Below are 17,282 nucleotides of genomic sequence, written 5' to 3'. Positions count from 1 at the left end.
AGCAGATTTGCAGACGCTAATCTGGAAGCAGTGCCTAAAGCAGGACATTGAATATCCCTCAGTTGAAAACCGGGGATGGAAATACACAGATGATGGATTAGTACCTGTTTGGTTCACCTGTTCCCAGCTGCCAGCAGCTTTATCCAGGAAACAAGAAATAAAGCCAAGACCAGGTGAGGAAGTGGATGATGAAGACTCAGACGCAGACCTGGACAAAGCAAATATCAGCCCTCCAAGGAAAAGGCAAAGAACAAATACAAAGGTTGACAGCAAAGATAAAGTAACTGAAACAAGCAAGTCAGATACAGAGGAAAGTGAAAGCTCAGATTTGGACAGTGATTATGTTCCTCATGACAAACAAAGATCAGATACACCTAGTACATCTGATGATGACGAAATAGTTACAGTGTTTTCTTCAGAGATGGCCACTAGAGAAGCTAAATGTATTGGAAATGACTTTGTAATATTTATGCAAAATACTTATCTTTTCTTTAAACATGTTCAGCTGAAGGGAAAGTTTAGATTCAGCTTGCAGGTGACGGCCTGTTCAGGTATGTTTTTGTTAAGGTGCATTTGTGTGAACGTACAAGAAATTATTTCATATCGTTATATGCAAATTAGGTGCCATAAATACTACATTTTGCTGAATATAGGATAAATATATATTTTGATTAGCATCTGTTTATTTTTACGACAATTTTATTTAAAAAAATTAAACATATGGAAATCAAATTCAAAGACATGGTAATGAATTCCTTTGAGTGGCATATTTGAAGAATCGTTAACATAGTTTATGCAAATTATCTCTATATCAATTTTGCATCACATATTGACATAAAAATTGATGCTTTAAGTTCAAATAAATACAGAAATATGAAAATGTTCCATTTATTATGTGAAATACAGCTGCATTTTGAAGAAATTTAGTTTTAGCACTAATTTATGCAAAATGCTAATTAACTCATTAAATATGCATGATACAAAAATGTATGAGGCAGAATTAGATTCTACGGGAAAAATTACATAAGAATCAGTTCAGACATCTTTGGTTGACTAAGAAATCCAAACCTTAGACGAATATTCCTGCCTATAACAATTAGTCGTCTGGAACTGAACCAGAGAGGATTTTACTTTTTAAAAAAAAGACAAAAACAACAAAAACAAGACAAAATATTACAAAAATCAGTTCTAAACAGGAAGTGTCTGTAGCTTTAAAGGCAGCTGACCTGCTGCTGTGCCTAACCCTTTAGTCTTTACTGAGGTTTGGTACTTTGCTGGGTACAGTTTTTGCTGTATTTTTAACGAGTCTTTCTTTTTTTTAAAGGTCTAATCTTTCACTTTGATGGGGATAATTGTTAAATACAGAATATAGAGGATTTATTCTTTGTTCTGAGTTCTGTAATCCATGTATGTCCTTCATGAGTAAAGCCCATAACCAATGAGACCTGTTAAATAACCATCACACGTGAGAGGGCCCTTAGAAAGATCTGTGCTGACCATAAACTAACACGTCACTCCATGCCCATGCATCCCAGTAGATATAGCAGAAGATAAAGTAGAACAGGTGATGTAGTTTGCCTGGGAGGGAGCATTAAAAGAGGGATGCTGCACGACTGGACAGACTGGTGAGGAGAGCTGGATCAGTGGCGGCACAGAGCTGGACTCTCTGGTTTCAGTAGCAGAGAGAAGAACCCTGGAGAAGATCCTCTCCATCCTGGACAACACCCAGCATCCTCTGGAAGGCCTGAGATCAGCCAGAGGAGTGTTCAGCTGCAGGCTGCTGTCTCCAACCTGCTCCACCAACAGACTCAGAAACTCTAGTTCCCACCAGACTGTACAACTCATCACTGAGTGGTTGGGGGGGGGCAGTAGTCACAGTCATAGTCACATTAGGACCTATGAGATGATTATTGTAGAATGTCCATGCACCTTTTCCTACCACCTGTCAAGCCACTTTAATCACTACACTCACTTTAATACTTCTGTGCCTTGGAATGTGTAAATATTGTATATTGAATTTTAATTTCAGTTTCGTATCCTAATGTTACTAACCTGCTCTTTTCTTATTTTATGTAAGGCTGCTGAACACTTAAATTCCCTAGGGATTAATAAAGTATTTATCTTTCTGCTGCCCGTGTCCTGACAAAGACCAGGAAGCAGGCCCACATTACACCGATTTTAAGATCGCTGCATTGGCTCCCCATGTCTTTCAGGATCCATTTTAAGGTTCTCTTAATGGTTTTTAAGTGTCTCAATGGTCTTGGGCCTTCTTATCTGTCAGAGCTGTTTTTACCTTATGAACCTTCGAGGACCCTGTGCTCCTCCGGCAGCCGTCTCCTGTCCACCCCTGAAGCCAGAACAAAGACTCAAGGTGAGGTGTCCTTCCAATTTTATGGCGTTCGCCTCTGGAACGACCTGCTGAAGGACCTCAGGGCCGCAGAGAACGTTCATGTTTTTAAGAGCAGGCTCAAGACCCACCTTTATAGTCTAGCCTTTAGCTGATATTTATTTTTTGCCTACTTTTAAATGTATCTATTTCTTTACCTATTTATTCTCTTTAATAGTTTTATGAAGTTATACACACGTGGACAAAATTGTTGGTACCCCTCAGTTAAAGAAGGAAAAACCCACAATTCTCACTGAAATCACTTGAAACTCACAAAAGTAACAATAAATAAAAATTTATTGAAAATTAAATAATCAAAAACAGCCATTACTTTTGAATTGTTGATTAACATAATTATTTAAAAAAACAAACTAATGAAACAGACCTGGACAAAAATGATGGTACCTCTATAAAAGATTGAAAACTATTTGACCAGAGTGACATGATTAACTCAGGTGTGTCATTTAATTGACATCACAGGTGTTTCCAAACTCATAATCAGTCAGTCTGCCTATTTAAAGGGAGACAAGTAGTCACCCTGCTGTTTGGTGAAAAGGTGTGTACCACACTGAACATGGACAACAGAAAGCGAAGGAGAGAATTGTCCCAGGACATCCGAAAAAAAATGATAGACAAACATCTTAAAGGTAAAGGCTATAAGACCATCTCTAAACAGCTTGAAGTTCCTGTGACAACAGTGGCTCATATTATTCAGAAGTTCAAGACCCACGGGACAGTAGCCAACCTCCCTGGACGTGGCCGCAAGAGGAAAATTGATGACAAATTGAAGAGACGGATCGTTCGAATTGTATCCAAAGAGCCCAGAGCAACCTCCAAAGAAATTAAAGGTGAACTCCAAGGCCAAGGTACATCAGTGTCAGATCGCACCATTCGTTGTTGTGTGAGCCAAAGTGGACTTCATGGGAGACGACCAAGGAGGACACCACTGCTGAAAAAAACTCATAAAAAAGCGAAACTGGAATTTGCAAAAATGCATGTTGACAAGCCACAAAGCTTCTGGGAGAATGTCCTTTGGACAGATGAGACCAAACTGGAGCTTTTTGGTAAGGCACATCAACTCTATGTTCATAGACTCAAAAACCAAGCATACGAAGAAAAGAACACTGTCCCTACGGTGAAACATGGAGGAGGCTCAGTAATGTTTTGGGGCTGCTTTGCTGCATCTGGCACAGTTTGTCTTGAAAGTGTGTAAGGTACGATGAAATCTGAAGACTATCAAAGCATTCTGGAGAGAAATGTGCTGCCTAGTGTCAGAAAGCTTGGTCTCAGTCGCAGGTCATGGGTCTTCCAACAGGACAACGATCCAAAACACACAGCCAAAAACACCCAAGAATGGCTGAGAGAAAAGCGTTGGACTATTCTAAAGTGGCCTTCTATGAGCCCAGATCTGAATCCCATTGAACATATGTGGAAGGAGCTGAAACATGCCATTTGGAGAAGACACCCATCAAACCTGAGACAACTGGAGCTGTTTGCTCATGAGGAGTGGGCCAAAATACCTGTTGACTGCTGCAGAACGCTCATTGACAAATACAGAAATCGTTTAATTGCAGTGATTGCCTCAAAAGGTTGTGCAACAAAATATTAAGTTATGGGTACCATCATTTTTGTCCAGCCCTATTTCATTAGTTTGTTTTTTTAAATAACTATGTTAATCAACAATTCAAAAGTGATGGCTGATTTTGATTATTTAATTTTCAATAAATTTTTATTTATTGTTACTTTTGTGAGTTTCAAGTGATTTCAGTGAGAATTGTGGGTTTTTCCTTCTTTAACTGAGGGGTACCAACAATTTTGTCCACGTGTGTATTACTTTATTATAACTATTATTAGTATTCCTGTGTTCTGCCTTACATTTTATTCTGATTTTATCTTTTTTTTTTAGCTCAAGTCTTTTCCCTTGTCCCAGTGTTTCCTCAGAGAGGGAGCCCTCTGTATCCAGAGCTCCTGGGCTCCATGTCTGCATGAGTGGAGTCTGGGTGTGTCTCCCACTCGTCCGTTAGATGCCGTGTCATGCCTGGCTGCCGTGGCAGACCTGCCGCTCTCGATGCAGACGGCTTCTCAGGCGGTGTTTCCTCACCTGGTTCGTCCGTACTCAGCCCCATGTTAACTATTTTAATGACAGTCACTTCTCTGCATGTTTGCAGGGTGGGTTAGGGGTGGTGGGGTGGTATGAGTGTTTCTTTGTGTCTTCTTTGTACTGCGTGGGTTCGGGGGGTGGAACGGGTAGAAGGTAAGGCGTCGGTTTTTTTTATTATCTGTAAAGCACTTTGTATTGCAATTTCTTGTATAAAAAGTGCTAGATAAATGAAGTTTTGATTTGATATCTATCTATCTATCTATCTATCTATCTATCTATCTATCTATCTATCTATCTATCTATCTATCTATCTGTCTGTCTGTCTGTCTGTCTGTCTGTCTGTCTGTCTGTCTGTCTGTCTGTCTGTCTGTCTGTCTGTCTGTCTGTCTGTCTGTCTGTCTGTCTATCTATCTATCTATCCAGCTATCTATCTACCCAACCACACATCACGAGAAAGAATCAAAATGAACGATGGAGTAGGGGGTCTGCTAGACTAACTCAGAGTGCTTCACATGACTGAAACCAGCTTTATCTCTAATTTATCTATTTTTAAGCAGTAAAATACACTGGATTTAAGCTGTGAGGACTCTTATATGCTAACTCTGTGACTGCAGGATGTTCTGTTGTCATCGTCTATGGGCTGTACAGCAGATGTTCTGTCCTCTGCTTCTCTCTGGTTGGCAGCATCCTTTCCTTTCCTCTTCTTTTTCTCTGGTCTGTGAGTGGATGTTTCAGGAATGGAGAGATCAGCTCACCTGTAACTCAGTACACTCCTTGTTTCCATCATCAGACCCTGTAACAGCCGGTTTCCTGTCAGCTGTCTACACATTTTGTAGTGTTCTGTGGTTACGATGTGAACTTGTGTTTGATTTGCTTACATTGCTTCCAGTCTACTTCTGGCCTGCTACAGCTGAATCCTCTGAAACATCTAGTCCAGGCCTTTACCTTCCTCTGCCTCAGTCTGCTCTGCTCCCTAACCCCCAGCTCTGTTCTTCTGCCTCCTTCTCTGTGTAATTATGTTAATACTGGTAGGGTCAGGGATAAAGCACTACAAAAACTCAAAATCCTACCAGGTCTATTTGTCTTATTTTTAGTCTGAATGTCTCATTTCACTGGATTTAAGATAAATTCACTTAACAAGTGACATTTCAGCAGGCTGGAGGGACTTGTTTTAAGACAATGCATCTTAAATATACTGTTAAGTCAAACAGTCTTGAAATTATCTTGTTTTGAGTTGAATTTTTCAAGAAAACTCAAAATAAGTTTTACCCTTGTGTTGTCCTGGGGGTCAAATTAACCCTTTTTAAAGTTTGAAAATGTGGGAAAATATATATTTCTACAGTGAAACTTCTGATGTCCACTTTTTCAACATTTTGGGAAATTTTTGAACATTTTTTGGTGAAAAAAAGAAATGTTAAAAATGTTTCTTAAGAACATTCAGAGAAAAAAATCAACCAAATCCAGCAAATTTCATGGGATTTTGTTTTTCTTTTTCTCCGAATGTTCTTAAAGAAAATATTAGAAGTTTAACTTTTACATATGTAATCATTTTATATATTTTTAGTATTTTTTTAAGCTTTTTACTTATTTTTTTTGAAGATATTTACAAGAATTTTCTTGCCAAATTTGGGTGATTAAAAAAAAAACTTTAAGAGAAACTTAAGCAATTTTGGAATTTTCTTCCTGAAGGTTTTGCAAATTTTCAGATATTTGAGGATTTTTTTTTGCAGAATTTTTGGATTTTTTTCAGACAAAGAAACAATATTTTTTGGTGCCCATGAATGAAGACAACAGGAGTTTGTTTGGCTTTTTTTTTTAGCATATCTGGTTTAATTTAAGACACCTAAGCTTGACAATCCTAGTAAAATATAGCTTAAATAAGTTTTCCCTGCTAATTTTTTAAGATCTCAAGATTCTAAATATCTTATTTCAAGAAATGTTACCGAGCCATTTTCACTTCTTCTATTGGCAGATTTTTTTCACTTATTTCAAAGTAACAGTTCCTTGAAATTAGTTTTCTTTTCTTGCTTCGAGAGGGGCATTTTTTCCAGTGGGTTGGGCTTGGGTCTGTCTGTACCTCTTCCAGTCCAAACCTCTCTGTATTATTATGTTCATATCGGTAGGGTTATTGTTAGGGTTGGGCCTGTCCTGTCCTGTAACTCTTCGAGTCCAACCCTCACAGCAGGAACACAGGAACAAAGCTAAACTGGAAACCACTGGTACCTCACCTTTGCTGAATGTAACTTGGAATTAAATATTTGTTTTATGTGTGTTGAGATGGCTGGCAAGTCTGCACAGAATCTTAAAAATCATCTAAAGTTAGAATCGTCTGATGTTAGTTAGAATAGCAAACTCGCTGTTGACAGAGAGAGAAGAGAGACTCTACCACTGTTCATATCTGTGAGTCAGGTAAGGCTGGAATATCAGCTATTCTGCAGTAAAAACGTCTGGTCTGACTGTATTCTGTAATTACGGTGACATGAGCACAACAGTCTGTGAGTGATAAATGCTTCTCAGTGAAATCCTATCCAGGCCTGTGTGTGTTTGTGTGGGATGCTAACAGCCAGGCTTATGGTAGGAGCCTTTAGGATTACAGTTGTCCTCACCAAATAAAAACTAATGCTCTTTCAAAAACAAGCTGTTGTTAAATGATACAGTGGAAATACAAGCTTGAGTTTGCTGCCAGTAAAATGACTTCAGCATCTGTGTATCACACATGAACACATTCTGTACTCACCCATTAAACAGCTACCTAAACACGAGTTAAGTACTGATCATTAATCTTCTCTATCACTGCTGTCTGTGTCACACTTCTGCTGACTTAAATGCCCAAAACATTTGGGGTCTTCCAGACAATTTCATGATTTCCATGAAAACTCCCACTTCTATCCATGTGCTAGCATAACTGCACAAGGGTTTTCTAACCATCAATGAGCCTTTCAACACCATTAGCTAACACAATGTAGCATTAGAACACAGGAGTGATGGTTGCTGGAAATGTTCCTCTGTACCCCTATGGAGATATTCCATTAAAAATCAGCTGTTTACAGCTAGAATAGTCATTTTCCACACTGGATTTATCATTCATTTCATGTTATCTTCATTGGAAAAAAAGATTTTCTTTTTTCAATAATGACATTTCTAAGTGACCCTAACCCTTGAACAGTAGTGTCAATATATTTGTCTTTTCTAAGCTGTTGTTTTTGAACAGAACAGTTTGATTCACAGGTGAGTTCACCATGGCCCATCAGGAGCAGTTAGGGGTTCGCTGTGTCGCTCAGGGACGCTCCCACATGAGCTCTCCAGCATGAAAACATGAAAGGACGTTTCTGTACCAGTAGATCAGTGTTTAAAGGCATTCCTTGGGTTTTTATTATTTAGTTACAGACCTTGTTAAGGTGTGACATAATGATCATTTAACACTTGATGGAATTTCTGAAGAGCTGCTGAGGAGAAGAAACTTGTGGAATTGACATTGCATTGTTGGACAGCTGTTGGTGATTTTTTCAGGATGTACAGCAGCCCTTAGCCAACAAAGCGACCACATTTTGCAGTGACACACCATCCCATCTGATCTGAGATTCATTGAACCATCATTAGCATTTCAGCAGGACAATAAGACAAAAAACCCTTCAGGCTCTAAAAGGCTGGTTTGAACAAGAAGCAGCGAGATTTCTGCATCAGATCTCCACTGATTTTGTGCTTTGTCCTCTCTACAGATATCTGTGACTCCAGACCTGCCTACTGTTTATTATATTATCATCTTATTGTCTGTCTTTTCTCTCTCTGCTCTTCCCTCAGACAGCTACCCACCCTCAGCCTGGTTCTGCTGGAGGTTTCATTCTGTTAAAAAGGAATTTCCTCTCTTTTCTCCACATTTTTGTCAAATGCTCCTCAAAAGGAGATTGTTGGGTTTCTCTCTATAATACCCCCTGATGTTAAAAAATAAAGTTAATTTGAAATAAGTAAAAGTGTCCAAACTGTGTGCGGTACATTATATATGTAAGCAACATAAGTCCTGTACTTGTTTTCCTGGAACACCTCTGAGTGCATGACTCTGATTATGTCATGGCCCCTCCCTCTCCTGTCCTGGTAGGCGTTCAGCTCCGGCTGATTAGGAGCAGCTGTGGAGGAGCGCAGCTGCTCCTAATCTGCAATCAGCAGCAGTTAAAGCCTGGTTCACACCACGACTCTCTGCTGGGTCATTGCCTGCGGTTCCCTGTAAGGGTCACACCGGTCTGCTCAAGCTCTGTCTCCCCACCTGCCCAGGACTTCCTCGTCTGTTCCATCTCCTGTCCTGTCCAGGAATCCTTCGTCTGCTCCAGTCTCCCCTTCTGCTCTGGTTTCTCCCACCCTGCAGTCTCCGCCTCGACCCCACCATTGATCCCCGTCCTGTCCAGCCCAGCTCCTCTGTCCCTGCCTCGTCTCCCGACCCCTGGACTAAGACGCGAGTCACCCCCTGTTACAGTTTAGTTTAGCCCTCATCACGGCCAGTTTGGTTTGTTGCCCTTAGTTTTAGTTTGTACCCCGTCCTGTTTATTTCCGTGCCTCCCATGTGGAGTGTTTTATGTTGAGTTTATTATTAAACCATTGAGTGCCTGCTTTTGGGTTCGAAAGACGCCGCATGTAACAGATTATACCATTAAACTTTAATAAAGTACTGAAGCACTACAGTTAGTTTAGTTTGATCAGAGAGGTTATTGAAATTACATTTATATTCCAGTGTTTTCAATATATTTGAAACTGTCTGGTCAATATCAACAATTTAGGATGCAGAGTTTTAATCTTATATCCACCCATTAATCAAGTTATGTCATTATGTCAATCAAACTTAAGCTTTTTTCTTGACTTTAAAATTGATATGAGCACAAGTAGCATTCATAAACAACTGCATGCACCAGTGCTGCTGTCAGAAATTAAATACGGTAGTTTTTCTTGTAATTACACTTCAGAGTTATCTGAAAACTAGAAAAAATCCATCGTGACACTCATCAACACATCCAACTTCTTGGCTGTTTGTTTCCAAACCGTTTCCAAAATCCACGAGAGCACATAAAGTATTTCATCTGATGAGAAATAACCTGTTACTGTCATCACATCATCGCAAGAAGAAATACTAACTTCTCCTCAAACCTGGTAAACACGAGCTTCTGTCATTTTACGATCTTTATTTTCTAATTTAAAGCAGACTGTCCCACACTCGACCCGGTTACTCACTGATGAGCTGCTTTGGGGAGGTCAATGCTCCTCACAGTTTGCTTCTTCTTCTTGGTCTTCTGCATCTCTTGATCACTCTGGAACCCTGGATCCCTTAAAGGTGTAGTGACTGTAGTTGGAAGTGAAGGATGAAAGATCCAAAGGAAAACTCCACAACATCAGCCTTTGAAAGGCTGTAAAGTGAACGGATGTTTAGTGTGTTGAAGACTTCTCTGTGAGGCAGTTCCTCCCTCTCGTTGTACCTCTCTCTCTCTGGCATTTCACATCGACACATATACAGCATTACGCCCCTCCTTGTGTCACTGGACCAGTCAGGAATCCTTGCTACGCCCCATTTACTGCCATATATGCATAGCTAGAACAGTATTTCACACACAAATGAAAAGCACCTAAACAAGTTAAAGTGAGTAGCTCTGTGGTGGGAGATTGAACCGACACGCTAAAGCTGTAGTGTTGTTATATTATGTTACAGAGTAATATGCCAGTGTATAAGTCACTGAGCATACTTTATCTCAACCTCTGTGTCGTTTCAATGGTATTAAGCCATGGGTAACACTTAATTTCAGCAGTCAGCTGGGGCAGCATCCAGGGATAGCCCTCGCTCACAGGATAGTAAGAATTACTGGGTTACAAGTCATAGCTTCAGAGTGTCCAGTTACTCCAGGCTGCTGATTCAGAAGGGAATGATGAAGTCCATAAAGTGCAGGGGGACGGTGAGATGGAACAGGGCTTGGAATGATGTAAGAAGATCGAGCAACACATGAGAATAAGGTATGAGTAATGTGTATTTTTGGGGAGTGAGAGGAGAAGGAAGGAACATCCTGAGTTGATCAGAATGAGCTATACGAACAAATTAAAACAGCTTCACTTCTGGTGGCTTTAAATGCTACTAGAATCTTAGAATCTTAAATCTGATTGTGCTGCCTGTCTGTCAGTGAAGTGAGGCATAGATGTTTGCTATGGGAAGTCTACATAAATATAAAGAAATAATACATAAATATCACTGGGATATGCACTACCAAAGAGGAACAGATGGCAGGAACAGACACTTCTTATACAGAAACACACTTTTTTATTATTTTTCTTCCTCAAAGTTGGGGGACTTCAGAGACAGATATCCTAAATCTTATTCTTCTAAAGGTTGCTGTGATAGCCAAAGTAGACTGTATTGAATGTATTGAAAAAGTGTGCATTCACCTGTCCTCCACGCCCCTTCAGCCCATCTGCATCCCAGCCAGTAAAATGGCTGCTTTTTCCGTGCGCTGGGAGAGCCGGCCCTACGACTTCCTCATATCTGCCAGCCTCCAAAGCAGTATGGTGGCAAGTCAGTGACAGATGGTGGATGGTGTTGGTCTCCCCACGCAATCTCAAACAAGTTGTCCACGGTTACCAGCTACCGATTGTCGGTGCAAGCCGGACTTTGCCCCGAAGGACGCCCAGCAGCAGCGCGAGCATCCCCGCCACACATGTAAGACCTGTGAGTTTGGTTTACTTTGCTTTGTCCTCGTTTGTGGTTCATCCTCCGTTCCCAAACCGGATGGTAGTGCTTTTCTTTGGAGTACTTGTTTCTTTGGAACTGAATGAACAGCCATAACCCGCTTCCTTGTTTGGATTCTTTTTTGTTGGATTGGTTGGAAAACCCAGAGTGGAATATTTATGTTGAACGGGTCGGACTGTAGAGGAAAGGGGCTAATGAAAACCCGGACTGGATGACATAATAAATAATTGGTGTTGTCTATTGTAAGCTTGTATTCTCCTCTTTATTTGTTGTGCAAAAGGATTGTGAAAGTCGATTTGATATTGTTTAAACATTGAGCCTTTGTAGGTTGCAACAGCATAATCTTTTAGTTGAACCGCTACAAAGTTTATAATGCTGTCTTGTGCTGTTTTTGTTGGTGTTGTTGGTCCTCTGACTACTTTTACTGAAAAGCCCAAACAGGGACGGGAGTTGAAAATTAACTAACTGCTAAACACTCTATATGTAATACTTCAGATGTTAATTGGATGGTCCCTGTTCAAATAAATGATTAAATAGATAAAATATAGAATAAATGGATTCATGTGTACAGTGGTGGAAAAAAAGTTTTGGGACACCAAAAGGGTTTGTGAAATACTGCGTTAAGAATCACTCGTAGCTCTTCAATGTAATTTCTTTTAGTCCAGTCACGGCCAGAATGCTAAACACATCCTAAAAATGACATTAAAAACTTAAAACTGGTTGTTTCCATAAAATTACATTCAAAATGTTGAGTATTGGGTGATTTTGGTTCCAGTGATCCACTAATGAAGGTCATGCTGTCAGGGCTTCCTCCTCACCCCCGTTCCTCCCCCACCTGGCATCCCAAAACCCTCTTCCCATCTGTCTTTCCCCTTTTTCTCCCTATCTCCCTCCAGCGCTGCACTGAGTGGAGTGTAGTCATACGGCTGCCTCCACTCAGGCAATCTGCCGTTTCCCTGGAGTCTGGACAGCTGGAACTCATTCCTGTGATTACACCCGCAACAATAAAAGACCGGTTCATCCCTCCACTCTCCGCCGGATTGTTAAACACGACTTTATCGTCACTTTGGTGTCTAGCCGTAATTTGTATCCAGTATCTTAACGCCTTAACTAATACGTTTTATCTGCTCTCCTCTGCACAGCGGAACCAGCTGTCCAGACCTCTGCCTGTCCTGACAGATTCCTTGCAAGGCCCAGACCCTCCACCTGAACGCTGCCGGCATTTTGCTCCCCTCTGCTTCCCCCTGCAATCTCCCTTCCTGGTTCCCCTTCTGTTTCACTGGAGTTGTCGGCCGCTTCCCCGTTCTACCTGCTACCTCTGCCTTCCTCCCGGATTCCTCAGCACACGGCGCCCTTGGTTCGCCCGTTCCCCTCCCCACAACCTCTCTGTGAAATAAAACTTGTCTGCAACAGCGAGATTGTTGTACTCTCTGCTTGGATTCTCCCAGTAGTTTGTGACAGAACAATCTGGCCAGGACGATGAATCCGGAGAGTGCACAATCTAGCCCTGCCTGTCTTCCTGCGTCTTCAGCAGGCTTAACTCCTGCTCTGAGACGTCGGCACCGCCGCGCCAGGGAGGAACCACTTGGCGCACTCCATGGAAGGGCTCCATCCTCTATGCACCTGGAGAGGGCAACTGATAACCTGGAGAGGGCGCCCATGAGGGAGTGAGATCACCGACACGGGCAGGTGCTCTCCAGTTCCTCCGACGAATACCCCACCCGGCACTTCTCGGAGCCGACACAGAAGCCGGGGTAGGAGGGGCTTCCCCCGGATGAGGCTCCAACTCTGCGCCTGGCCGGGATGCTTCTCCAGGAGTCTGGTGAACCGGACAATCACCCGACCCCTTGGCTCCCCGGGGATCCAGAAGTCATCTCCTCCGTACCTGCTTTCCTCGACACCGCCTCCTCCGCCCTGGGATGGATGATCACAGTGCTTCCGGAGGTGAGGAATCGGGAGACTGCCACCGCAGTCCTGACAGAACGCCAGATAGACATCGACCGCATGGGGTAGCTCACGGTAGCGTATGCCATCCATGGGGAGTCCCTGGCTACTACCAAGGATCCCAAGATATTGCAAGCAGCCAATGAGGGACTGATGGCAATGTACACTGCCACAGTGCTGCTTGAAGGCTCCGTTCTGTTCCAGATCCCTGACGAATATGAGGATTCCCCGGCCACCGCCTGCCCAGGCCGCCCAGCCAGCGTTACCCTCCCCGCTGACTGGTTCCGACTCTCCCTGTAGAACCAGGCGCCAGTGGCGTCACGCTCGACGACGTCGCACAGCCCCCGGGTTCAGAGACATCGCCACTCCGCCATCAGCTCCTAGTCCACACACACCTTCTGCTTCCAGCTCGTACCCAACGACATCTCCAGGCTCTGGCCCAGTTTCAGCAGCAAGACCAGATTCTACCTCCGGCCTCACAGTAACACCAGGTCCGTGCTTTTTATTAAAATAGTTTTTGTTGCTGTGCTTCGTGTTTATATAAACTCAGCACATTTGAAAGTTCTTCAGAGACAAAAATGTTCTAAAACAAGGAACCTAACGCAGGAAACACACCTGAAGATGCAGATCCTCATCCAGGAAGCGTTCAGCTGCCTCCAGACATCCAGGAAGTGCAGATGCAGACCTTCAGCAGTTGGAGCCACGCTGCAGAAAATACAGACCAACCAACAGCTGGAAAACAACCATCATCTGGACATCCAAGAGTTTCTACAGCAGGAAATGTCCTCATCCTGATTCACATGAAAATCACCGAAGACATGACAGGAGCTTCAAGTAGCAGCGGTCAAACCAAACTGGTGTCCAGTGCTCCACCAGATTTTTAAATCATGGCTGAAGGTCCTACAAGGCTGTCCAGAAGAACTTGACCAACGACAGACAGAGGATAGCCCCAAGAAACTGGACAGACAGGAACTGGAAGAAAATTTTGCGATCAGATGAGTTCAGGTTCCAGCTTTATATTCCTCCTGCTAAAGTGAGGGTCACAGAAGACCAGGAGAAGCATCACCTCCAGCATGGACAAGACCTATTGTCAAGCATGGTGGAGGCAGTATCATGGTTTGCGGATGCATGAGTGCTGCTGGTGTTGATCATCTCAATGAAGTCTGCCAAATATTGTTCCATTCTCCAAACCCACATGCTCCCTTCTGCACTGTTCCGTCAAAGTCAAACTGGAGGTTCTACCAGATAATTCTCCCTGAACTCATCAAGGACCAGTAGAATTCATCCAGGACCAAGAAGATCTGTGGTGGATTTTCAGATGGTCTCTTTAAAAACAAAACAAGAATTTAGAAGAATTAAAAGCAGTAATTGAAGAAGAATGGGACCAGATTAGTGGAGAACATCCAGCCAAGATTAGAGCTCTACTGCTCTTTAAAGGTTGGTCATTTCCTACAATGTCTACAGCAAAAGAGCGTTTCGGAAACAGTCTGTCTCTGTGCAATGGCTTAGGACTAGGGTCCATGTGATAGACCTGTCCATGTTGTAGGGTTAGTATCCATGTGATAGACCTGTCCATGTTGTAGGGTTAGCATCCATGTGACAGACCTGTCCATGTTGTAGGGTTAGGGTCCATGTGATAGACCTGTCCATGTTGTAAGGGTTAGGGTTAGGATCCATGTGATACACGTGTCCACGTTGTAAGGTTAGGGTCCATGTGATAGACCTGTCCATGTTGTAGGGTTAGGGTCCATGTGATAGACCTGTCCATGTTGTAGGGTTAGCATCCATGTGATAGACCTGTCCATGTTCTAAGGTTAGGGTCCATGTGATAGACCTGTCCATGTTGTAGGGTTAGGGTCCATGTGATAGACCTGTCCATGTTGTAGGGTTAGCATCCATGTGATAGACCTGTCCATGTTGTAAGGTTAGGGTCCATGTGATAGACCTGTCCATGTTGTAAGGTTAGGGTCCATGTGATAGACCTGTCCATGTTGTAGGGTTAGGGTTAGGATCCATGTGATAGACCTGTCCATGTTGTAGGGTTAGGGTTAGCATCCATGTGATAGACCTGTCCATGTTGTAAGGTTAGGGTCCATGTGATAGACCTGTCCATGTTGTAAGGTTAGGGTCCATGTGATAGACCTGTCCATGTTGTAGGGTTAGGATCCATGTGATACACGTGTCCACGTTGTAAGGTTAGGGTCCATGTGATAGACCTGTCCATGTTGTAAGGTTAGGGTCCATGTGATAGACCTGTCCATGTTGTAGGGTTAGGGTCCATGTGATAGACCTGTCCATGTTGTAAGGTTAGGGTCCATGTGATTAGACCTGTCCATGTTGTAAGGTTAGGGTCCATGTGATAGACCTGTCCATGTTGTAGGGTTAGCGTCCATGTGATAGACCTGTCCATGTTGTAGGGTTAGGTCCATGTGATAGACCTGTCCATGTTCTAAAGGTTAGGGTCCATGTGATAGACCTGTCCATGTTGTAAGGTTAGGGTCCATGTGATAGACCTGTCCATGTGTAGGGTTAGCGTCCATGTGATAGACCTGTCCATGTTGTAGGGTTAGCATCCATGTGATAGACCTGTCCATGTTGTAAGGTTAGGGTCCATGTGATAGACCTGTCCATGTTGTAGGGTTAGGGTCCATGTGATAGACCTGTCCATGTTGTAGGTTAGGGTCATCCATGTGATAGACCTGTCCATGTTGTAGGTTAGGGTCCATGTGATAGACCTGTCCATGTTGTAGGTTAGGGTCCATGTGATAGACCTGTCCATGTTGTAGGGTTAGGGTCCATGTGATAGACCTGTCCATGTTGTAGGTTAGGGTCATGTGATAGACCTGTCCATGTTGTAAGGTTAGGGTCCATGTGATAGACCTGTCCATGTTGTAAGGTTAGGGTCCATGTGATAGACCTGTCCATGTTGTAGGTTAGGGTTAGCATCCATGTGATAGACCTGTCCATGTTGTAAGGTTAGGGTCCATGTGATAGACCTGTCCATGTTGTAAGGTTAGGGTCCATGTGATAGACCTGTCCATGTTGTAGGGTTAGGGTCCATGTGATAGACCTGTCCATGTTGTAAGGTTAGGGTCCATGTGATAGACCTGTCCATGTTGTAGGGTTAGCGTCCATGTGATAGACCTGTCCATGTTGTAGGGTTAGCATCCATGTGATAGACCTGTCCATGTTGTAAGGTTAGGGTCCATGTGATAGACCTGTCCATGTTGTAGGGTTAGGGTTAGGATCCATGTGATAGACCTGTCCATGTTGTAGGGTTAGGGTTAGCATCCATGTGATAGACCTGTCCATGTTGTAAGGTTAGGGTCCATGTGATAGACCTGTCCATGTTGTAAGGTTAGGGTCCATGTGATAGACCTGTCCATGTTGTAGGGTTAGGTCCATGTGATAGACCTGTCCATGTTGTAAGGTTAGGGTCCATGTGATAGACCTGTCCATGTTGTAGGGTTAGGGTCCATGTGATAGACCTGTCCATGTTGTAGGGTTAGGGTCCATGTGATAGACCTGTCCATGTTGTAAGGTTAGGGTCCATGTGATAGACCTGTCCATGTTGTAGGGTTAGGGTCCATGTGATAGACCTGTCCATGTTGTAAGGTTAGGGTCCATGTGATAGACCAGCACCTGAAGCCTCAGCTCAGACCACCAGGTTCCCTTCTCCACTGGAGATGCCATTCCTGTCCTCACACCTCCTCCTTTCCCAGTTAAAGATGTCTTCTAATTCGGGTAGCTTTGTATTTGTAGGGGATACTAAGTTATAATGTCGCTCTCGTTATTAATAATTGGGGCACCACCTTACTTATGTAAGGAAAAATTAATTAGAAAATTAATTTAAAAAATTAATTATTAATTAAAATTTTGATCAGTCTTATATCTTAAAGGCAAGAATTCTCGCTAAAGGGACCACATTCTTACACAAGAAACACTCAAAACTGTACTTTGGTCTGAAATTAATGTATTTATTGACTATTCTATTAAAATAATGACAAGTGAACTATATACAATGTAGATATGATGTGTGTGCACGTGCGTCTACGTGTGTCTGTGGAATGTGCATGCGTGTGGTGTGTGTGTGTGTGTGTGTGTGTGTGAGAGAGAGAGAGAGAGAGGTTTGGGTA

The sequence above is a fragment of the Acanthochromis polyacanthus genome, chromosome 3 (assembly GCF_021347895.1).
Source record: "Acanthochromis polyacanthus isolate Apoly-LR-REF ecotype Palm Island chromosome 3, KAUST_Apoly_ChrSc, whole genome shotgun sequence".
NCBI classification, from domain to species: Eukaryota; Metazoa; Chordata; class Actinopteri; family Pomacentridae; genus Acanthochromis; species Acanthochromis polyacanthus.
Note: the sequence above shows the minus strand (reverse complement) of the source record.